Consider the following 26,335-nt stretch of genomic DNA (forward strand, 5'->3'; position numbering starts at 1 on the left):
GACATATATGATGGATTGAGAGCTGTAAGGCCTCACGGCGCATCCAGGCCTTTAATAGCCTCCCTCTCCCTCTAACCGGAATGTACAAGCTAGTTTTCATTAATAAGATATTTGAGCTGACAACAAAAAAAGACAAATCCAGATACATTATGAAGAAAACAATATTGTGATGGCACTGCTGGGGGATGGTGCGCGGACCGAGAGTCTGTGTGTGTTAGTTTAGCTTCATTGCAGCACATACGACTGTTCTTGTGGACTCTGTATTGAGCGTCATTGCAGAGCATTAGTGTCTGGGAATTGCCACGGGAGAGAGTAAATGAGTGAGCAGGCTATCTGTGTGTAATGGGAATGAATTGTGGAGTGCTCTCAACTGGAGGTCTGAAAACATAGGGCTTTTCTTCTTCTCCTGCTTTTTACAGAGGCAGTGTGACATGCTGCATCTAGCAGCCGTGATACATTTGAATGTGTGTCTGTGATAGAGAAATCAACACTTCAATTATTTGTGCCACAACGTGAATTATTGATTTTAGAATGAAATACTGTAGAGAAAGGGAAATAGGGGACGTTCTTATCTCAGTTTGGTATGCAAACGCTGGGAAACACATGCTGTTGGGTTAAACTTATGGTGTTTGCACAACGTTTTTAACCCTGCTCCCACATCACAAAACAGCCCAAATAAGCGTTCTCTCCAAGTGTTGAAAATAAAGCCGGACCTCAAAGACGAGACGTACCATAGTAAATGTAAATTCAAGTCCCTTCAATTGGTAAGATAAGTTGTGTTTGGTATGGTTACATAAGACAGAAGGTTACTTAAGCCATAAATGAAAGGAGGGGTTTTGGTTGGTGAGGACAGGATAGGATAGGTGGGCGTATAAGGTGAATGTCTAGTAACCCAAAGCTTGCGTGTTCAAATCACATCACTGACGATTTGAGCTAATTAGCAACTTCGCAAATACTTTCTACTTTGCAACTAGGGGAGAACCGGGACAAAAGTAACACGCCCATTTTCTCAGATAACACAGAAACTAGAATAATGTAGTGAACACGATCTGAGTGAGCAGGACAACCTTACTGTAAAAGAGCAGCCCAGTCCGACCATGTTTCGCCGTGTTATCAACAAAAAAGTTGTTTTCAGCAACGTATAAAAACAGACCTGGGCTTGTTTTTTGTTTTTTTGGTTGTAGAGTTGTGTTTAGCTGTTCAAGGTTACAAACATACAGTATGTCATTTTCTTTACCCATCTAGTGACTAAATGACAGCGTAGGCTTCAAGTATCATGCTAGCTAGTCTTGGGTATTATCTAGGGAGAAGTTACAGGAGAGAGGGGTGAGACGAAAGGGACGAATGTTAAATGATAACCTGGGGAAAAAAAAAACATTTAAGCACAGCCCTTTGTCTAGTTAATGTTCTGTTAATGTTACCAAAATATCAAGAAGGATATGACTTCATTAGAATTATGCCTTAATCATATGGCTTTATTGATTAGCTTTGAGTACACACAATAAGTTTTTATTGACAGGTTTTGTGTGTGTGTATGTATGTATGTATGTATGTATGTATGTATGTATGTATGTATGTATGTATGTATGTATGTATGTATGTATGTATGTATGTATGTATGTATGTATATAAATATACTGCACAAAAATATAAAAACAACATGCAACAATTTCAATGATTTTATTGACTTATAGTTCATATAAGGAAACCTGTCAAATTAAATAAATTCATTAGACTCTAATCTATGGATGTGGCAGGGCTTGCAAACTATTACGGACTACAAAGGGAGACCCAGCTGCAAGATGCCCAGTGATGAGAGCTTACCAGATGAGCTAAATTCCTTTAATGCTCGCCTCGAGGCAAGCAATACTGAAGCATGCATGCGAGAACCAGCTGTTCCAGACGACTGTGTGATCACGCCCTCCATAGTCGATGTAAGAAAGACCTTTAAACAAGTCAACATTCACAAGGCCGCGGGGCCAGACAGACTACCAGGAAATCTACTCAGAGCATGCACGTACCAACTGGCAAGTGTCTTCACTGACATTTTCAACCTCTCTCTGACCGAGTCTGTAATACCGAAATGTTTCAAGCAGACCACCATAGTCCCTGTGCCCAAGAACGCAGAGGTAATCTGTCTAAATGACTACCGACCCGTAGCACTCACGTCGGTAGCCATGAAGTGTTTGAAAGGCTGGTCGTGGCTCACGTCTACAACATCATGCCGGAAACCCTAGACCCACTCTAATTCACAAACCATCCCAACTTGGGCTCCCGAGTGGCGCAGCGATCTAAGGCACTACATCTCAGTGCTAGAGGCGTCACTACAGACACACTGGTTCTATTCCAGGAGGTATCACAACCGGCCGTGATTGGGAGTCCCATAGGGTGGCGCATAATTCTATCAGTGTCGTCAGGTGTAGGCCGTCATTGTAAATACAAAGGTAGGCAACAACATCTGTCACACTGATCCTCAACACAGGGGCCTCTCAGGGGTGCGTGCTTAGTCCCCTCCTCTACTCCACTCCCTGTTCACCCATGACTGCTTGGTCAAGCTGGATTCCAACACCATCATTAAGTTTGCTGACGTCACAACAGTGGTTGGCCTGATCACTGACAACGACGAGAGAGCCTATAGGGAGAAGGTCAGCGAACTGGCAGTGTGGTGCCAGGACAACAATCTCTCCCTCAGAGTGAGCAAAACAAAGGAGCTGATCATGGACTACAGGGAAATGAGGGCAGAACACTCTCCCATTCACATCGACGGGCCGTCGTGGAGCGGGTTGAGTGCTTCAAGTTCCTTGCTGTCCACATCATCAACAAACTATCATGGTCTCAACACACCAAGACAGTTGTGAAGTTGGCACAACAATGCATATTCCCCCTCAGGAGACTGAAAAGATTTGGCATGGGTCCCCAGATCCTCAAAAGGCAGAACAGCTGCACCATCAGAAAGTATTCAGACCCCTTGACTTTTTCCACCTTTTGTTACGTTACAGCTTTATTACATTTACTAAATGTGTTTTTCTTCCTCATCAATCGCGCCCATAATGACAAAAAACATTAAAATATCACATACACATTTGTATTTAGACCGTTTACTCAGTACTTTTTGAAGCACCTTTGGCAGCGATTACAGCATCGGATCTTATTGGGTATGACGCTACAAGCTTGGCACACCTGTATTTGGGGAGTTTCTCTCATTCCCACAGCATGGTGCTGCCACCACCATGCTTCACCATAGGGATGGTGCCAGGTTTCCTCCAGACGTGACGCTTCGCATTCAGGCCAGAGTTCAATCTTGGTTTCATCAGACCAGAGAATCTTGCTTTTCATGGTCTGAGAGTCTTTTAGGTGCCTTTAGGCAATCTCCAAGCGGATTGTCATGTGCCTTTTACTGAGGAGTGGGTCCCATCTGGCCACCACCATGAAGGCCTGATTGGTGGAGGGCTGTCCGTAAAGTTACAAAATGTCGAAAGGTCAAGGGGTCTAAGTACTTTCGGAATGCACTGTATCTTGGTTAGATAAGTATTCAACCCCCTGAGTCAACACATGTTAGAATTATCATTTTTGCAGCAATTAGCCTACAGCTGTGAGTCTTTCTTTAGAAACTATTCACAACCCTTGACTTGTTCCAAATGTTGTTGCGTGACAACCTGCATTTATATCTCCTAATGTTAAAGTCCATGCCCATTTCATATGATACGTTACGAATTATAATTCATATATGTTACGAATTTGTAAAATGTTCAATATGTTACAAATTCTTGCTAGGTGGCTAACATTAGTTAGCTGGGTAACATTAGTTTGGCTAGGGGTTAGGGTTAAGGTTAGTGTTAAGTTTAGGCGTTATGTTAAAGGGTTGCGATTAGGGTTAAGGTTAGGGGAAGGGTTAGCTAAAAGGGTTATGGTTAGGGGAAGGTTTAGCTAAGAGGGTTAGGAGAAGGGTTATTTAACATGCTAAGGAGTTGCAAAGAAGCCAAACATGTAGTAAGTTGTTAAAAAGTTGCATATTAGCTCAAATGCTGAAGTTGTGATGAGTTTCGAACTTGCAACCGTTGGGTTGTTGGACGTTTGTGGAGTCCATGCCCAGACGAATTGAGACTGTTCTGCATTTGTGACGCAGTCTACTGTCAGTGCTCTGCCAGCTCCATCCAGCCAGAAGCCCACCCAGGGCACTGATGGACAACTCACGTCACATCTATCACTCAAAATACACTTTACACATTGTTTGCTTCCAAATGGCAACTTATTCTCTACATGGTGCATTACTTTTGACCGCGGCCTATAGGGAATACTGTATGTATAGGCAGCCATTTGGGACACAGCCAGTTTCTAAAGAGCCACATCAAAATAATTACCCACATCCTGTAATTGTTCTACTGTGAGAATGAACGAAAGGCAAACATAAACAGGTTATGGGAAAGGGACAATGGAAGGTAGAATAAGTATTTCTAAGACAAACACGGTACAAAAAGAACAACACAGGATCTTAACAAGCGGAATAAAAGTCGATGAAAGTGACTATTCATGAGTGAGGGGTGCACGTGGACCCTGAGTATGGGGGCCCCATTGTGGGACAGAGTGTTTGATGCTTTCCCTCTCATTATCTCTCTCTAACTCTCGTGCCTCTCTCTCCACAAAGTGGTTTGATCCCACTTTCTTTTAGATCATACACCCCACAGGAGGACATTTTATAATCGTTGCGTTATTCTTTGTTGTTGCTTTTTTCTTCCTCTTCTTTCTTTTTTCTGCAACGTAGATGTCTGAAAATTAAACATTATCACAAACAATAGCATGTATTTCAGCTTAAAACCGCAACAACAAAGGAAATATAATTCCATCTGGTGCTTATGTTTCACGCTGCTTTTCTTCCAAGCCAGACGGGCTGCTAAAGTGTGACTATTCATTGCACGATTAGGGGGGGTTGTCACCTTTTTTTTATTGAGTTCTCTCTTATTTTGCCAGGGCTTTTATTTTGCCAGTGAGTTAACAGCAACACACAAATTACACTCTCCTGACATGGCTGGGAATACAAGGCAACTGAACAATTTGTATGCTACATTACATTTTCCCCAACCACAGTACAGTACAAAGAGAAACAGGGAAGTTATTTGAGAAGCGATTGGGAGAGGTGACTGGAATGGCCCTGTCACTTCCATACTATAGAAATTATGGCCCATATTGTGAGAAAGCACCAGGACAATCAGACTTCCTAAGGTGACATCATCGAACTTCTACAAATTACATTTCTTATAGACGAGGTGCATCCAAAATTGTCGCCTATTCAGTGCCCTTTAGTAGCCCTATGGGCTTTGGCCAACAGTAGTGAACTATATAATCTCCTAGAAACCAATTCCACGAGCAGCAGCACTTAAGAGCTCCTCCCTAAATTGCAATAAAAATACATGTAGTATAAGTGAACAGTTTAGTTTTTTTGTGCATTGCTGTGTTCTGTCCATCTAGAGGAATTTGAAGATACCTTTCTTTTGTGGAAATAGTTGAGAGATTTTGAGAGATTGATCGACTTGGTTTTCACAAGACTCATCTGCTGAGTCATTAGGCAACATAAGGAAGGAATGGGATAGGAGGACTATAAACCAAACAAGGACCTCAACAAGAATTAGCACATAGTGTAGATAAACAAACACAAAACCAACAGTGTGAGAAAGAGGAAGGATTTAGTAGAGATAGTGCTATGACAAAACATTCTCGAGGGTAGTACACCATATGATGCAGTCCACACCATCTATAATCCACATCATCAGCACTCATATGCTGAGTTTGGCGTTTTGCCACCTACATGGCCCTCCACACCACCCTCTTCAAATCCCCCCACAACCTCTCTCCCAGGCTAGTTATGGTTACCTTCCCTACTCCCATCCCCAGGACTGTCCTACACCCCATGGCAGCCCCAACCCTGCAACCCTGCAACCCTGCGACATATTTCCACCGGTCTAATTTCCATTGCTTGTGTTTCGTGGCCCAAGCAAGTCTCTTCTTATTATTGGTGTCCTTTAGTAGTGGATTCTTTGTAGCAATTCGACCATGAAGGCCTGATTCATGCTGTCTCCTCTGAACAGTTGATGTGTCTGAACTCTATGAAGCATTTATTTGTGATGCAATATCTGAGGCTGGTAGCTCTAATGAACTTGTCCTCTGCAGCAGAGGTAACTCTGTGTCTTCCTTTCCTGTGGCTCCATCTTAACAACAGTCTTCCTTCATTGTATTCCAGAAAAACTTTATTGACCTGAAATTCGTATTGAATGCATGTAAAACTAATTATGTTCTCTAGAGGACGCATAAAATCTTTAAGCATATGTACTTTGGATGGTGTCCAAATTGATTGTTTACCTGCTTACAAATATCTGGGCATCTGGATAGATGAAAAACTGTCTTTAAAAAGCATATTGATGAGTTTGTAAAGAAGCTGAGAATAAAAATGGGCTTCTTCTATAAAACGAATTGTCTTCTATACTCTTCTCGCTAAATAGTAGAAAGCAGATTATTCAGTCAACATTCTTATCGGTCCTATATCAGGGCGACATCATCTATATGAATGTAGCTGCCACTTCGTTAAAGCCGTTAGATGCAGTTTATCATAGCGCACTGTTCTTTATTACTGGTGACAATGTTAGTACTCATCACTGCATTCTCCACCAGAAAGTTGGTTGGCCCTCTTTGACTTCACATAGTTTGATACATTGCTATGTTTTAATTTATAAAGCCATACATACGTACATACCCCAACCAGAAGACATGGATTACAGGCAACATTCGCACTGAGCTAAAGGGTAGAGCTGCCGCTTTCAAATCAAATCAAATAAAATAAAATAAAATGTTATTTGTCACATACACATGGTTAGCAGATGTTAATGTGAGTGTAGCGAAATGCTTGTGCTTCTAGTTCCGACAATGCAGTAATAACCAACAAGTAATCTAACTAACAATTCCAAAACTAATTTCTTATACACAGTGTAAGGGGATAAAGAATATGTACATAAAGATATGAATGAGTGGTGGTGCAGAGCCGCATAGGCAAAATACAGTAGATGGTGTCGAGTACAGTATATACATATGAGATGAGTATGTAAACAAAGTGGCATAGTTAAAGTGGCTAGTGATACATGTATTACATAAGGATGCAGTAGATGATATAGAGTACAGTATATACATATACATATGAGATGAATAATGTAGGGTATGTAAACATTATATTAGGTAGCATTGTTTAAAGTGGCTAGTGATATATTTTACATCATTTCCCATCAATTCCCATTATTAAAGTGGCTGGAGTTGAGTCAGTGTGTTGGCAGCAGCCACTCAATGTTAGTGGTTGCTGTTTAACAGTCTGATGGCCTTGAGATAGAAGCTGTTTTTCAGTCTCTCGGTCCCCGCTTTGATGCACCTGTACTGACCTTGCCTTCTGGATGATAGTGGGGTGAACAGGCAGTGGCTCGGGTGGGTGTTGTCCTTGATGATCTTTATGGCCTTCCTGTAACATCGGGTGGTGTAGGTGTCCTGGAGGGCAGGTAGTTTGCCCCCGGTGATGCGTTGTGCAGACCTCACTACACTCTGGAGAGCCTTACGGTTGTGGGCGGAGCAGTTGCCGTACCAGGCGGTGATACAAGGTGTGGGACTCTAAACCGGAAGCTTACAAGAAATCCTGCTATGCACTGCAACGAACCATCAAACAGGCAAAGCGTCAATACAGGGCTAAGATTGAATCATACTACACCGGCTCCATCGCTTGTCACCGGCTTCAACGCTTGTCCTATTACAGATTACAAAGGAAAGCACAGCCGCAAGCTGCCCAGTGACATGAGCCTACCAGACGAGCTAAATCACTTCTATGCTCGCTTAGAGGCAAGCAACACTTGAGGCATGCATGAGAGCATCAGCTGTTCCAGGCGACTGTGTGATCACGCTCTCCATAGCTGACATGAGTAAGACCTTTAAACAGACAAGTAAGACCTTAAAATACACAAGGCTGCAGGGCCAGACAGATTACCAGGACGTGTGCTCCGGGCATGTGCTGACCAACTGGCAGATGTCTTCACTGACATTTTCAACATGTCCCTGATTAAGTCTGTAATACCAACATGTTTCAAGCAGACCACCATAGTCCCTGTGCCCAAGAACACAGACAACCTGCCTAAATGACTACAGACCCATAGCACTCACGTCTGTAGCCATGAAGTGCTTTGAAAGGTTGGCAATGGCTCACATCAACACCATTATCCCAGGAACCATAGACCCACTCCAATTTGCACACCGCCCAAACAGATCCACAGATGATGCAATCTCTATTGCGCGCCACACTGCCCTTTCCCACCTGGACAAAAGGAACACTTATGTGAGAATGCTATTCATTGAATGCTGAGCTGTAGTCAACACCATAGTACCCTAAGGATCCTGGGACTAAACACCTCCCTCTGCAACTGGATCCTGGACTTCCTGACGGAACGCCCCCAGGTGATGAGGGTAGGTAGCAACACATCTGCCACACTGATCCTTAACACTGGAGCTCCCCAGGGGTGCATGCTCAGTCCCCTCCTGTACTCCCTCTTCACCCACGACTGCATGGCCAGGCACAACTCCAACAGCATCATTAAGTTTGGAGATGACAACAGTGGTAGGCCTGATCACCAACAACGACGAGACAGCCTATAGGTAGAGGTCAGAGACCCGGCCGGCTGGTGCCAGAATAACAACCTATCCCTCAACGTAACCATTACTAAGGAGATTTTTGTGGACTACGGGAAAAGGAGGACAGAGCACCCCCCCTCCCCCATTCTCATCAACGGGGCTGCAGTGTAGCATGTTAAGAGCTTCAAGTTCCTTGGTGTCCACATCAACAACAAACTAGAATGGTCCAAACACACCAAGACATTCGTGAAGAGGGCACGGCATAGCCTATTCCCCCTCAGGAAATGAAAAAGATTTGGCACGGGTTCCGAGATCCTTCAAAGGTGCCACAGCTGCAACATTGAGACTGACTGGTTGCATCACTGCCTGGTTTGGCAACTGCACGTCCTCTGACCACAAGGCACTACAGAGGGTAATGCGTACGGCCCAGTACATCACTGGGGCCAAGCTGCCTGCCATCCTGGACCTCTACACCAGGCGGTTTCAGAGGAAGGCCCTAAAAATTGTCAAAGACCCCAGTCATAGACTGTTCTCTCTACTACCACATGGCAAGCGGTACCGGAGTGCCAAGTCTAGGACAAAAAGGCTTATCAACAGTTTTTACCCCCAAGCCATAAGACTCCTAAACAGGTAATCAAATGGCTACCCGGACTATTTGAGTGCCCCCCCCCCAACCCCTCTTTTTACGCTGCTGCTACTCTCTGTTTATCATATATGCATAGTCACTTTAACTACACATTCATGTACATACTACCTCAATTGGGCCGACCAAACAGTGCTCCCACACAGTGGCTATCCGGGCTGTCTTCTTTGTGTCCCACCCACCACCCCCTCTTTTACGCTACTGCTACTCTCTGTTCATCATATATGAATAGTCACTTTAACCATATCTACATGTACATACTACCTCAATCAGCCTGACTAACCGGTGTCTGTATGTAGCCTCGCTACTTTTATAGCCTCGCTACTGTTGTTTTATTTCTTTACCTACCTATTGTTCACCTAATACATTTTTTTCACTATTGGTTATAGCCTGTAAGTAAGCATTTCACTGTAAGGTTTACTACACCTGTTGTATTCAGCGCACGTGACAAATAAACTTAAAGTCCCACTGTACCGAACATCTTTACTAAACTTCAGACATAAGAGTTACCACACCCGGGCTCAGAGATGGACTCTACAGAGTAAGGTAAACCAGCTTTTAGTTTTCTTGCACATTATTTGTGGAAGAACCTTCTCAAATGTGATGTTTTGGTGTCTCTATTGCAATTCAGAAAGCTGATTAAGACCTTATTAATGTGCTTGTTTTTATGACCATGTTTTATTTTTACTTGCCTTTTGTATTTATATTGAACTGTGCATTTTCTGTCATTTATTTAATTCAGGGCTCATCTGTAAAAGAGACGTTCGTCTCAGTATGACTCCCTGATAAAAAATAAATAAATAAAATATAGGGAAGAGGGTGCCATTTGGGACGCAAACACAGAGTTCACTTCTGCAGCTCCTCAGCGCTTGATAAAAACATCTGCAGGCTTTTTCAAATATACTTTTTAATTGTTTTTATTTACCTTTATTTAACTAGGCAAGTCAGTTAAGAACAAATTATTATTTACAATGATGGCCGACACCAGCCAAACACGGTCGACGCTGGGCCAATTGTGCAACACCCTATGGGACTCCCAATCACGGCCGGTGATACAGCCTGGATTCAAACCAGGTTATGTGTAGTGATGCCTCAAGCACTGAGATGCAGTGACTTGAGTTCATAGACTCCGTAGCCAGAAGGCAGCATTTTTTTCTATTACTGAGTGTCTTGACACTGCTAAGCTCTTGATTAACCTGCCCTTATAGCGGTCAGAGGCAAGGTGCCAACACACCCTGATCTGTCTGTGTCCCAAAAGGTACCATATTCTCTATGCAATATACTACTTTTGACCAGAGCCCTACAGTTCCTACAGCCCTACAGTACAGTACACTATAAAGGGAACAGGGTGCCATTTGGGATGAAGTGACGATAACGTGCTTTTCATACCTCTGCTGGCCTGGTCCTGCGTCACCAGAGACAGAACTTCCCCCAGAGAGACACAAGCAGCAAATCACCACAGCCTGGTTCTCTCCATCAGAGACACATTTCATTGGATTGTAGTTGATGTAATACTACAGTCTGTTGCTAATTTTATCATTAAAATAGTAATAGTTAATATGTTGTACAAGACGCAGACTTAAAAGGGTAGAGGTTTAGATTTCAGTCAGTAGAATTGTTTTGGCCTTTACAGTAGTTCTGCGACAATATCAAGCACATGACATGTTTGGAATCTGAGTGTGCTTTACAATTTGTCTTGAATTTAAACTTTTAAAAGGGTGAATCTATGGTCTATGACATTTGAATGATCCAGAAAACAAGTACTTAAAGAATCAAGATAATTCCAGTGCCTTATGGCTAAAAAGCTATGTTGATGATAATTCCCTTGCACTTCATGATTATAATGTTTACAGAGTCGATAGGGCAAAGAAGGGTGGCGGTGTAGCTATTTATCTGAAAAATAACTTTAATAAGGCGGCCCAATCTCTCAATGTCTGGCTTCCAAAGCAATTTGAGCTACAAGTTATAAATGTTTTTACTTCTCAAAATTATATTTTCTACGTGGCAGGGATCTATCGCCCTCCCTCCGCCACAGCCGGATCAACCATGACTGTTTCTGAGCTACTAGGCCCTTTCATGGCCTCCGAAACAGTGATATCGGAGGACCTGAATCTCGATGGCTTACTCTCTCGTCAGATTGTCTTAAATCAGTATGCATTGATTTGAATTTAGTCCAACTGATTTCTGATGCCACTCGTTTGAATGTAAAGAATCCTGCTAAATCAATTCTGATTGATTTGATACTTACAAATAACCCTCATAAATACTCAACTAGTGGGATATTTTTGTATGGACCACGGTGATCACTTTTCAATTGTCTGTCAGAAACACCAAGTTGCCTAAAACTAAACTACACCTTATCACTACAAGAAACTTTAAACACTTCCATGAGCAAGGGTTCTTATATGACCTTTACCACTCAGGCTTACTTAGTGATAATGACATTCCAGATGCGGAATTTGCCCTTGAACAACTCTCTACCATGTTTATCTCTGTATTTGATAAACATGCTGCTATGAAGAGATTAAGACTTAGAAGATAGAGCCAACCCATGGTTCAAACCTGAACTTGCTGTGTTATTTCAGCTAAGGAACAAAGCTTGGTCTGGAGCCAGACATGCTGGAAGCTCTACTGACTGGCTCACTTTCAGACAACTTGGAAACAAATGTACTGCTTCCATAAAAAGGGCTATTTCATTAATTCAATTTCTGACTCTCGTGTCGATCCAGCAAAGTTTGGAAGGCTATTAAATCCCTAAAAAGAATCAGCCACACCTCTGAGGTTTTAACGTCGATACTTTAATAACTGAAGCGGTTAACCAACATTTTATTGCTGCAGCCCAATTATTTGAAAGGGGATATAGCAGCAATAAGGACAACTGAAAAGACTGTTTGTGACACAAGCTCATCTCTAGATGATGCACCCCTGTTCAATCACAGAATTTCCTTATACTGTAAATGGTGAACCACTGTTCTCTCTACTCTTAGTTGTTAAAAAGTCCACTGGGGCAGACATGCTTGACCCGTGTCTTCTACGGCTTGCTGCAACTGATTGTGGAACCATGACACATATTTATCAATCCATTCTCTTGGGTATTATTCCTAAAGTATGGAAAGTGGCTCAATTTCACATGTGAAATCACATGAAACCATACGTTTTTTGGAACACTTCACATGTGAAAACAGAAATTAGTCATTATGATACACACAGTTCTTTTAAGGCCAAATTGTTCATAGATGACCAGCAGGTTTGTAGAGGGGGCAACATGTCAGTACCTCAGGAGTAAATGTCAGTTAGCATGTCCGGTGAACATGTCAGGGTTCCATAGCCGCAGGCAGAACAGCTGAACCTGGAGCAGCAGCACGACCAGGTGGACTGGGGATAGATATGCAGGCTGAGACAGAGGGGTCGGGAACACTGTGGCCCCATCCGATGATACCCCCGGACAGGGCCAACCAGGCAGGATATAACCCCACCCACTTAGCAAATCACACCCCCCACACCACTGGATGGATATCAACAGTCCACCAACCTACTACCCTGAGACAAGGCTGAGTATAGCACACAAATATCTCCTCCACCGTACAAGCCTGAGCGCAAAACTAGACAGGAAGATCATGTCTGACTCAACACATTCAAGTGATGCACCCCTCCTAGGGAAGGCATGGAAGAGCACTAGTAAGCCAGTGACTCAGCCCCCATAATAGGGTCAGAGCCAGAGAATCTCAGTGGGAAAAAGGGAGCCGGCCAGGCTGAGACAGCAAGGGCGGTTCGTCGCTCCAGCGCCTTGCCGTTCACGTTTGCACATCCTGGGCCAGACTACACTCAATCATAGGACCTACTGAAGAGATGAGTTTTCAGTAAAGACTTAAAGGTCAAAACCGAGTCTGTGTCTCTCACATGGATAGGCAGACCACTCCATAAAAATGTAGCTCTAAAGGAGAATGCCCTGCCTCCAGCTGTTCGCTTAGAAATTCTAGGTTCACGTCTTGTGACCATAGCATATGTGTAGGTATGTACGGCAGGACCAAATTGGAAAGATAGGTAGGAACAAGCCCATGTAATACTTTGTAGGTTAACAGTAAAACCTTGAAATCATACCTAGTAGGGCTGGGCGAAATGACGATACATATCGTGTGACGATAGAGCATAATATGAAACAATAGACATTTTTCTATTGTTTTTTTAGTTGTGTCGCAAATCACACTCTTTACGGCAATATTTTTCGTCAATTGGACAAAGCTTTGCATTCGGAAGGAAATGTGCAACTCAAACAAACATGAAAGAGAGTGAACGTGACACAGAGCACGGAGACACGGAGCTCGTACCTAAAAAGAGGGGCAACTTCGGTCGCATGGATGTGGTTCGGGTATGAAAAGTATGACACGGACCAGAAAACCGTCCACTGCAAAATATGCCGCAGGCCGGTCCCAACAACAGGTTCTGCAAAGGCATGGCCCCATTTACACAGTAGAGAAACAGGGGTTTCGTGAGTTGGTGCTAACACTCGACCCAAGGTACCAAATGCACATTGATATGTGACACGTATTAAATGACAAAATAACTAATTGCTATTTTAGGCCTATATTTATTTTGTTTGCAACTATAATTTAAGTGTTTTCTATTTACCTTTTTAGATTGTATACATTCATATTTTATTACATGCTTAATTAAACATTTGCACAGGTTCTAAATTAAATAAATAATCAAATATGAGTAAGTACCTTTTTGTTTGTTGAGTATGATTCAAAATGTAATAAGAAATAGTCCTTTACATGTGGTCATTTTATATAAACTATTTATTCTTTGAATTGACAGAAAATGTGCGATATCGTGATATGTATCGTTATCGGGATGTGAAATGACCTATATCGGGGTATGAGATTTTGGCCATATCGCCCAGCCCTAATACCTAGCCTTAAGCACTGGAGTAATATGATCAAATTTTGGGATTCTAGTCAAGATTCTAGCAGCCGTGTTTAGCACTAACTGAAGTTTATTTAGTGCTTTACCTGGATAGCCAGAGAGTAAAGCATTGACGTAATCAGCATTGCAGAAGTGGCCAAAGCTTGGATTAGCTTTTCTGCATCATTTTTGGTCAAAACGTTTCAGATTTCGGCAATGTTACGAAGATCGAAAAAGGCTGTCCTTGAAATATTCTTGATATGTTCGTCAAAAGAGAGATCAGGATCCAGAGTAACAACAAGGTCCTTCACAGTTTTATTTGAGACAACTGTACAACCAGCAAGCTTAATTGTCAGATCTAACAGCATATCTTTGTTTTTTTGGGACCTAAAAGTAGCATATTTGTTTTGGCTTCCAGGGTAGGTAATTTTAGGGCTTCACCATGTTTCTCTGTACAGCTGTGTGTCATCCACAGAGACTAACTGATATATTTCACAGATAAGATCTAAACAAGCCAAGAACTTGTCCGTGTAGACCAATTAGGGTTTCCGATCTCTCCAAAATAATGGTGATTGACAGTGTCAAAAGCAGCACCAAGGTCTAGGAGCATGAAGACAGATGCAGAGCCTTGGTCTTTGCCATTAAAAGGTAATTTACCACCTTCACGAGTACAGTCTCAGTGCTATGATGGGGTCTAAAGCGTTTTGTAAACATTATTTGTCTTCAGGAAGGCAATGAGTTGCTGCATAACAGCTTGTTCCCCCAAAAAGTTGAGGAATAGGAGGTTCGATATAGGCCGATAGTTTTACATTTTCTGGGTCATGTTTTTTTTTTCAAGAGAGGCTTTATTACTGACACTTTTAGTGAGTTTGGTACACATCCGGTGGGTAGGGAGCCATTTATTATGTTCAACATATGATGGCCAAGCACAGGAAACAACTCTTTCAGTAGTTTACTTGGAATATGGTCCACTATTCAGCTTGAAAGTTTAGAGGCCAATAATAGTTTCATGAATGTGTCAAGAGATACAGGTTTTAAAAAACTGGAGTGTCTCCATTGATCCTAGTTCCTGGCAGTTCTGTGCAAAGTCAAGAAGTTCATGAATTCATCACTGCTGAAGTGAAAGCCATCGTCTCTTGGGGAATACTGCTTTTCAGTTAGCTTTACGACAGTATCAAAAATAAATGTTGGATTGTTCTATTTCTCCTCAACTAGATTGGACAAATACGATGATCGAGCAGCAGTGAGGGCTTTTTGATATTGCACATTACTGTTTTTCCAAGCTAATCGGAAGACTTTCAGTTTGGTGGAGCACCATTTCCGTTCCAATTTTTTGGAAGCTTGCTTCAGAGCTCGGGTATTTTCTGTATACCAGGGAGCCAATTTCTTGAGACAAAAGTTTTTTTTATTTTAGGGGTGTGACTGCATCTAGGGTATTATGCAAGGTTAAGATTAGATCCTCAGGTGTTTAACCGGTTTTTGTACTGTGACATCCTTGGATAGGTGGAAGGAGTCTGGAAGGGCATCTAGGAATCTTTGGGTTGTCCAATAATTTATAGCACGGCTTTTGATGATCCTTGGTTGGGGTCAGAGCAGATTATTTGTTGCAATTGCAAACATAGTAAGATGGTGGTCCAATAGTCCAGGATTATGGGGAAAAACATTTAGATCCACAATATATATTCCATGGCACAAAACTAGATCCAGGGTTATGACTGTGCAATGAGTAGGTCCGGAGACATGTTGGACAAAATCCACTGAGTCGATGATGGCTCCGAAAGCCTTTTGTAGTGGGTCTGTGGACTTTTCCATGTGAATATTAGTCACCAAAAATGTGAATATTATCTGCCATGACTACAAGGTCCGATGGGAATTCAGGGAACTCAGTGAGGAACACTGTATACAGCCCAAGAGGCATGTTAACAGTAGCTATAAAAAGTGATTGAGTAGGCTGCACAGATTTCATGATTAGAGTCTTTTGTTGTAAATTGAAATTTGCTGTCATAAATGTTAGGAACACCTCCATCTTTGCGGGATGCGCAAGGGATAAGGTCACCAGTGAACCCAGGAGAAAATGCCTCATTTAACACAGTAAATTTAATCAGGCTTGAGCCATGTTTCAGCCAGGCCAATCACATCAAGTTTATGGTCATTGATTAGTTAATTGACTATGACTGCCTTGGAAGTGAGGGATTTAACATTAGCTAGACATGTTTTGAGTTGTGAGATTTCACAATCTCTTTCAATAATGAGAGGAATGGAGGAGGTCTTTATTCCAGTGAGATTGCCAAGAAGAAAACTTCCATGTTTAGTTTTGCTCAACCTCGATCAAGGTAGACACGGTCTCAATGGGGATAGCTGAGCTGACTACGCTGACTGTGCTAGTGGCAGACTCCACAAATCTGGCAGGCTGGCTAAAACAGCCTGCTGCCGGGCCTGCACCCTATCTCATTGTGAAGCTAGAGGAGATAGAGCCCTGTCTATATTGATAGATAAGATGAGAGCACCCCTCCAGCTAGGATGGAGTCCGTCACTCATTAGCAGTCCAAGCTTGGTCCTGTTTGTGGGTGAGTCCAAGAAAGAGCGCCAATTATCTACAAATTCTATCTTTTGGGAGGGAAAGAAAACAGTTTTCAACCAGCGAAAGAGTCTGCTGTAGAGCTCATCACTCCCCCTAACTGGGAGGGGGCCATAGACAATTACTCGATGCCAACACATCTTTCTAGCTAATTTACACCCTGAAGCTATGTTGCACTTAGTGACTCTGACTGTTTCATCCTAACATTGTTGGTTCTGACGTGGATAAAAATGTCCCTATACTCTATGCTCGCCAGTTTTAGCTTTAGCAAGCACCCTCTTCAGATTAGCCCCTGTCAGTAGCCCTGCCCCCTGGTAAACAGAGTAACAGTGTCGCCGGATGATTATTTTCAAGTCTAATATTGCGGCTAATGGAGTCGTCAATAGGGTTTTCAATTTGTCATAGTTAATTGTGGGAGGCTTGGGCGGCTCAGACCCGTAATGGGTGGAGGAGAAACCTGAGAAGGCTCGGCCTCTAACTCTGACTCGTTGCTGAATGAGCGACACCGGTTGAGCATGCCAACATTTCTTTCCAAAAGCCTTGCAGGGACTGTGAGTGTAAATTTATACTAATAACTGTACTTACTGGTGACACAGATGCTGTTTCACTTAAATTGCCCTTGCCTAACGATTGCATCTGAAGCTGGGCTTGCAACACGGCTATCCTCACCATAAGACGATAGTTCTCCCTTATACAGTTGAAGTCGTAAGTTTACATACACAAAGGTTGGAGTCATTAAAACTTGTTTTTCAACCACTTCACAAATTTCTTGTTAAACTATAGTTTTGGCAAGTTGGTTAGGACATCTACTTTGTGCATGACAAGTAATTTTTCCAACAATTGTTAACAGACAGATTATTTCACTGTATCGCAATTCCAGTGGGTCAGAAGTTAACATACACTAAGTTGACTGTGCCTTTAAACAGCTTGGAAAATTCCAGTAAATTATGTCATGGCCTTAGAAGCTTCTAATAGGCTAATTGACATCATTTGAGTCAATTGGAAGTGTACCTTTAGGTGTATTTCAAGGCCTAACTTCTAACTATGTGCCTCTTTGCTTGACATCATGGGAAAATCAACAACAATTTAAAAAAACGTCCTGTGTGATTGTGTCAAGTTGATTCTGCAGCTACGCCAAATCTATACATTGGAAGCATCACAACATTCACATATTCCTTGTTTCAGCAAACTATGTGGCTGGCAACACAATCATATTATTGGCATTGCAATAGCTCTAACACAGACTTCCACTTGTTATTCTCAGACACTGAGATTGATTTGAGTTGTTCAAATACATTCAGACCTAACAAATTCTCTAATGTTGAGGTGAGTCCATGTCTGGCTGTACCCAAAAATGTGTTATATGCAAAAGGTGATTGTCTAACACCTGTAATACAACTTAAATAAATGAATAAAGAAAAGCATAACAAAAAATCTATTAAATAAAAGACTCAGACTAAAAGATATCATCATATGGACAATGAGGTTAAAACCTTTTGGAGTAAAGAAATTATAGCGGCTGTGATGACACCAACTTTGTCAGTCCAAGACGTCTGGAACTTTGGCAAAAGGATTTCGGCAGCAATAAGCTGTGGCTCCTCCATCATTTCTCCAAAGTGCTTTTGGAGACCATTCTGAATGGCTCTGATAAGTGATAGGCACATTTGGCAAGATGCTTCCAGCCTTTGAAGTTTTGTTTTTAGTAAGCAGATCCATGGCAGCAGCTACCCCATATGCGTGTTGGTCTCAGACTGTAGAATGTTCAAAGCTGAGACCAGACTTGATCACTTTGCAGTACTCATTCAAGAAGGACATTTCTGCCGGGCTCAGCCTGAAAGACAAGGTAAGGTAAATGTAATACCTCTTAGAATTCTAACATTTCATGGACAATAAATAGTACTGTAATAGGAAAACATTACATTGATTCAAAGAATTGCTACTCACATTTTAACTTTTAATTCACACACATTTCTTACGGCATCCTCCCCATTCTCTTGTATGATACGTGTGATCCAGGTAAGTTGAGTTCCAACGTGTTTGATTTGGATGGATCAACTGCAGTTTGCACTCATTCTCTACAACTTCAGCAGCTAAGGTTGACCGCCCCGTTTTATTCCACATAGCTTGGTATTTGGCAAAAGACCACCAGGACAACCTTTTGTAGCTATCTCTATTTGTTTCTGCCAACCAGAATCTGTTGCAATGAGATTCATCATGCACACCGAGGAGTTGATATTCTAGGCCACTGTCATTTTCCAGGATGGAATAGGTGTCTTGGTATTCAACCTGCTCTGCTGGCTCTTCAGCATCTGAGTCTTGGTCTGCTGACTCGACTGCCTGGCTCTGCTCACCAAAAACATTGAATGCTTTGATGAAGTTTGATCCACTGTCTGTTGTGGTTCTTACCACTTTCCCCCTGATCCTGTATGCACAATGGATGTCATCGAGGGCACCTGCAAGCACATCAAATGTGTGGGAACCTCTCAATCTCTTGCAAGCGAGTGCAGCAGAACGACTCACCATCTATCCAGTGGCATGTGACCCCGATGTAACTCCTTTGATGAGCTCTCCAACAATTAGTGGAGGTGGCAACATAATTTACCCTGCCAAGGTGTGCCATAACTGTCTCCTTCATGTGATTGACAGCTTTAAGTATTATTAAACAAACAGTAGGTCTGGAGATGACTTTGCATTGAGGATGCAGGGTGGTTACCAACTCTTTAAAAGCTGGTTGTTCAACCATAGAGAATGGCTGTTGGCCCTGACAGATCAAATTCATGACAAGCATCTCACAGCGGTTGCCTGTGAGATGGACCTGGCTCCTCCCACTGCCATCATTTCAGAAATCTTTGCTGGCTTGCAAGTTGAAGAGGTGTTTGAGAGTTCCTTGGTTCGTTTGTTTGTGGTTACAGAGGTGGGCATATTGTAGTTTGTCATCTTTAATAATGGATGTTTCCTCTGTGGACAAAATTATTGCATCAATCTGGGCAATAAATAAATAAATATATATATATATATATAGCCTGACCAGTTTGGTTTTTATATAAATTACCTTAAAACCAGCACAGAGTGCAATCTGTAAGTATTTGGGCAATGACAAAATTTTGTTTTGGCTCTGTTGTCCAGCCCATTGGAGTTGAAAAGATACAACGACAATGGGGTTAAAGTGCAGACTGTCAGCTATAAGAAGTTGTTTTTATTCATATCAAATGAACCATTTAGAAATTACAACATGTTTTGAATAATGTCACTGGCCAAATACATATGGATTTTGGGGAATATTGTTCTTTTCCCCAGTTATAAGAACTATAGTTTATGGCTATTATTCGAAACTCTGTGATCTAAACAGATACAGCTAGGAAATAAGCAAGCAAAAAAAGAATACAGAGACCTAAAAATACCAGGTCTCAAAAGGATGTATTAATTTTATCTTCACAAGTTCATTAATTACACGTTTAGCTCTCACCAATAACGTACATTATGGAGATGGCTAGCTACTAGCCACCATAATGTCAATGCGGTAGTAGCCCGCACTACAGCTTATAGTTCCTTCAGCTATATAAAGATGTTGATCAGGGTTAGCTTGTAACTAGCCAGCAACAGGATGAGCTAGCTAACATTAGCATTATGCTACAGATGGAATGCAACGGGCTAGTAGCAACACTTTGTTAGCTACATACATAGCCTCCACAACATACACCATTCATGGTGATAAAATATATTTATAAAACTTTCCTTTTCATACCATTACATGTTTCCTCAAGTCTGACGCTGTTTTTTTGGTAGGTAGGCAGGCACCTCCATGGAACTTACATTCCATAATTACACGGTCTCTGCTTGAAGTTGAAGTGTTCTTTGAAATGCGGCCATGGATTTACTTCCTCATTGTCTTCAGAAGACCCGGCCACTGGCTCTGTATCTGTGTGTGTCTGTATTGTCTCCTGAACCTGGTCAATGTCGTTAGGCTCCATTTATTTTTCAAGTTGATTAGGAAACAATTTTTTTTCACGGCATGTAACTACCTTCTTTTTTTACTGTTAGAAAATCTTGCTACCGATCATCATTTGGTTTGCATGCATGATGGCCCGATGTGTGCAATTGAATTGCATTGGTCCATTTGGTCATGTTACTTGTCACTGACAAACAGTTCGAGCTGAAATAAAAGGCGCAAACTTCATGTGCTTGCCATGATGACGTATATCCTTTTTCTACATTGTAACTGTAGCGGATGGTATTGAAAATGTACTTAAGTAAAAGTAAAAGTACAGCCTTTGAAAAATACTCAAAAAAGTACAAGTACACAGAAAAGCTACTAAATTACAGGTTACGTGAGTAATTGTAATTTGTTACTTCTACCCCTGAAAGAGACAGACATTCAGTAAATGCTAGTAATAGATTGTCCACCAGCTATGTGTTTCCCAGACAGTAAAGAGAAATAAGTAAAAAAAATACATTTTGATTTAGAGCAATAAAGAAATTGAATAATTTATCTGAGCAAATCAGAAACCTTTCAAAATATAAATTCAAATGGTAGATGAGGAATCAATATTTTTAGACTATTCAAGTATTTATCTGGTCAATATGTCAGTATATTAAGTCTGTTTGTAACAGTGTGTTAGATGTGAAAATGTGATCATATTATAAATTGTATTTTAATGTTTAAGGACTCTTGGAAGATTAGTCCAAATGTGGACCAAAAGAAATCCTAATAAAATCAGTTTTTGTAATTGTTACGACAAATGAGTGAGGAGGTGTGGAGTCAGGCGCAGAGAGCAAAAGATGTGGGAAAAAAACACGCTTTAATGTCCTGGAAAAATAACATGAACAAAAGTAGGAAAACAAATGATCAGAAATATTAATGGACAGCGCGAAACCCAAAATACAAACAAAATACACTCAAACATAGAACAGACGAACAAGCCCGCACGAAACAGAAGCGGGCTGAACAAACTATATATAACCCTACCCTAACAACCAAACAAGAAACAGGTGATACCAATCAGACAAAACCAAAGGAACACAGAACAACGGATCGGGATAGCTAGTAGACCGGCGACGACGACCGCCGAGCGCCACCCGAACAAGAAGGGGAGTCACCTTCGGTAATATTAGTGACAGTACCCCCCCCGACGCGCAGCTCCCGCAGCGCGCCGACGCTGGCCTCGGGGACGACCCGGGGGCCGAGGCGCTGGGCGATCCGGACGGAGGCGATGGAACTCTCTCAACATAGATGGATCTAGAATATCCCTCACCGGAAACCAGCACCTCTCCTCCGGACTGTACCCCTCCCAGTCAACGAGGTACTGCAAGCCCCTCACCTGGCGTCTCGAGTCCAGAATAGCTCGTATCTTGTATGCCGGGGACCCCTCGATGTCCAGAGGGGGCGGGGGAACCTCCAGAACCTCACCTTCCTGCATGGGACCAGCTACCACCGGCCTGAGAAGAGACACATGAAACGAGGGGTTAATATGATAATACAAAGGAAGTAATGATCAATAACAAACCTCGTTTATTCTCCTCAGGACTTTAAATGGCCCTATACACTGTGGACCCAGCTTCCGGCAGGGCAAGCGGAGGGGCAGGTTTCGGGTCGACAGCCAGACCCTGTCCCCAGGTGCAAACACAGGGGCCTCACTGTGGTGACGGTCAGCGCTCTTCTTCTGCCTTGGTGTAATGACTCTTGGACAGCCCTCCAGGTCTCCTTAGAGCGCTGCACCCACTCCTCCACCGCAGGAGCCTCAGTCTGGCTCTGATGCCACGGTGCCAGGACTGGCTGGTACCCCAACACACACTCAAATGGTGACATGTTGGTAGAGGAGTGGCTTAGTGAGTTCTGGGCTATTTCTGCCCAGGGAATATATCTCACCCACTCCCCTGGCCGGTCCTGGCAATATGACCGCAGAAACCTACCCACCTCCTGGTTCACTCTCTCCACCTGCCCATTACTCTCCGAGTGATACCCTGAGGTCAGGCTGACCGAGACCCCCAGATGTTCCATAAATGCCCTCCAAACACGGGAGATAAACTGGGGGCCCCGATCAGAAACTATATCCTCGGGCACCCCGTAGTGCCGGAAGACATGGGTGAAAAGAGCTTCCGCAGTCTGTAGGGCCGTAGGGAGACCGGGCAATTGGATAAGACAGCAGGACTTAGATAACCGATCCACAGCGACCAGGATCGTTGTGTTACCCTGAGAGGGGGGAAGGTCAGTAAGAAAATCCACCGATAGATGGGTCCACGGCCGTTGTGGAACGGGAAGAGGTTGTAATTTACCTTGTGGCAGGTGACTCCATGGCTGGCTATAGGCTTATTAAACACACAAAATAATATAAATGAATGTGCCACAAAACAATAGTTACGTGAATTTCAACTCATCGTTATCACTTACATTACATGGGATGTGTAAATTCACTCACAGGAGATGATGATTATGCTGTCCCTCCATGAAAATAATACAGGTACCAAGAGGCGGGACAGACAGCAGACAGCAAACAGCAGTGTGTCATCGCTCGCTTTATGACTGACAGGCGTCTGTCCTATCAATAGATCACTAGAAGATGCATTTCGTTCATTCTAGCAGGAGGCTGCTATACAGACTTTTCAGTGGAAAAAGTAGCCGGCAGACAATGAGTCAGTTATTGGCTGTTTAGCCGACGGCCGGCACTTATGAAAAACACTGGATGCTAGTCTAGAGGGACTGGGGGCCATGTTGGCCCAAGTCCAGGATGGCCGAGAGAGGGTCATTGCATACGAGAGCCAAAGCCTGATCCCCACAGAAAGCAACAACCAAAATATCAGCTCATTCAAGTTCGATTTGCTGGGTCTCAAGTAGGCAGTGACTGAAAAATTTGAAGACTACCTCTGGGGGACCAAATTCACGATTTTAACTGACAACAACCCACTGGTGCATCTAGACACCAACAGACTTGCAAATTAAACCTTTGACATTAAATACAGACAAGGCACTGCCAACAGTGACATTTACTGTCAAGACTTCCAGGCTCCATCCGCTCAGGGGTCCAAGTAGTGGGAGAGCAGCTGGGGCTGTTTGGTCATCCGGAGGGTGACCCACACAGCCAAGCCTTGGAGGATGGGGCAGCCCTGGAAGGAGTGGCCACAACAGGATCCTAATCTGCATGCCTGGTTGAAGTCAGGTGGGGTGCCCATTAACCTGAACAGACGCTCACTTTCCCCTCAGATGGGCCAACTGCTGCAGGAGAGGAGCAGGCTGGAGTTGAAAAATGGCCTCCAGGTTCAGTGCATGGAAGAGCCAGACACAGGCACCCTAGCCCGCCAACTCCTTCTTCCCCCTGACCATGTTCAGGACATCTGAAGGAAGTACCACAAAAAAGTAGGCAACTCCAGCTGTGGGACTCCACTACTGTCTGTCCTTCGCAATGGTTCTTCTGGCATGGGTATGGGTAAGGATGTCCGGGTGTAGACTTCGGAGTGCCCAACCTCTGTGGTAAGTAAAGCCGGAACAAAATTCCGTGCACTCCTAAAATCCTATCCAGAGCAGTTAGCCCTTTGAAATTGATGGGCTGGATTACCAGTCCTTAAGCAGACTGAGCGATACCTACCCTTATATACTGGTTATGACTGATCTGTTCTCTCGCTATGCCCTTGCAGTACCCACCCGGGACCAGACGGCCGCCACGATTGTGAAAGCCTTGTGGACAGCCCTGATTCAACCCATCAATACCAGACTACTGGTGCATTTAATACACTAAATCGTCCCCCCCTCAACAGCGTATGTCCATCAATCCTATACAAAATGTCACATAAAATCTATTTCAAATGCATTTACATACATTTGCATATTTGCTAAAATAACATTTTATTCCAGAGATGCACTACATGGTCAAAAGTATGTGGACACCTGCTCATCGAACATTTAATTCCAAAATCATGGGCATTAATATGACGTTGGTCCTCCCTTTGCTGCTATAACAGCCTCCACTCTTCTGGTAAGGCTTTCCACTAGATTGAACATTGCTGCGGGGACTTGCTTCCATTCAGCCACAAGAGCATTAGTGAAGTCGGGCACTGATGTTGGGCAATTAGGCCTGGCTCGCAGTCGGTGTTCCAATTCATCCCAATGTGTTCGATGGGGTTGAGGTCATGGCTCTGTGCAGACCAGTGAAGTTCTTCCACACCGATCTTGACAAACCATTTCTGTATGGACCTTGATTTGTGCACAGGGGCATTGTCATGATGAAACAGGTAAGGGCCTTCCCCAAACTGTTACCACAAGGCTGTAAGCACAGAATCGTTGAGAATGTCATTGTATGCTGTAGTGTTAAGATTTCCCTTCACTGTAAGTAAGGGGCCTAGGCCGAACCATGAAAAACCGACCCAGACCTCCTCCACCAAACATTACAGTTGGCACTATGCATTCAGAAAGGTAATGTTCTCCTGGCACCCGCCAAAGCCAGATTTGTCTGTTGGACTGCCAGATGGTGAAGCGTTATCACTTCAGAGAACAGTTTCCACTGAATCCAATGGCGGCGAGCTTTACACCATTCCAACCGACACTTGGCATTGAACATGGTGATCTTAGGCTTGCAAGCAGTTGCTCGGCCACGGAAACCCAGTTCATGAAGCTCCCAACGAACAGTTATTGTGCTGAAGTTGCTTCCAGAGGCAGTTTGGAACTCGGTAGTGAGTGTTGAAACGGAGGACAGACCATTTTTATGCGCCTCAGCACACAGTGGTCCCTTTCTGTGAGCTTGTGTAGCGTTTCCACTTCTCCATAACAGCACTTACAGTTGACCGGGGCAGCTTTAGCAGGGCAGAAATTTGACGAACTGACAGTTGGAAAGGTGGCATCCCATGACTGTGCCATGTTGAACGTGCTGTTCAGTAAGGCCATTCTACTGCCAATTTTTGTCTATACAGTTTGCATGGCTGTGTGTTCGATTTTATACACCTGTCAGTAACGAGTGTGGCTGAAATAGCCAAATCCACTAATTGTCCACATACTTTAGTATATATACAGTGCCTTGCAAAAGTCATCATCCCTCTTAGCGTTTTTCCTATTTTATTGCATTACAAACTGTAATTTAAATTGATTTTTATTTGGGTTTCATGTAATGGCCACACACAAAATAGTCCAAATTTGTGAAATAAAATAAGTTGTTTCCAAAAATTCTTTAAAAACTTAAATGGAAAAGTGGTGCGTGCATACTGTATGTATTCACCCCATTTGCTATGAAGCCCCTGAATAAGATCTGGTGCAACCAATTACCTTCAGAAGTCACATAATTAGTTAGATTGCACACAGGTGGACTTTATTTAAGTGTCACATGATCTGTCACATGATCTCAGTATACATACACCTGTTCTGAAAGGCCCCAGAGTGTGCAACACTACTAAGCAAGGGGCACCATGAAGACCAAGGAGTGCTCCTAACAGGTCAGGGACAAAGTTATGGAGAAGTACAGATCAGGGTTGGGTTATAAAAAAAGTATCAGAAACTTTGAACATCCCACGGAGCACCATTAAATTATTAAAAAATGGAGAGAATATGGCAAAACATCAAACCTGCCAAGAGAGGGCCT

Source organism: Oncorhynchus masou, chromosome 15, assembly GCF_036934945.1.
Source record: "Oncorhynchus masou masou isolate Uvic2021 chromosome 15, UVic_Omas_1.1, whole genome shotgun sequence".
Taxonomy (NCBI): Eukaryota; Metazoa; Chordata; class Actinopteri; order Salmoniformes; family Salmonidae; genus Oncorhynchus; species Oncorhynchus masou.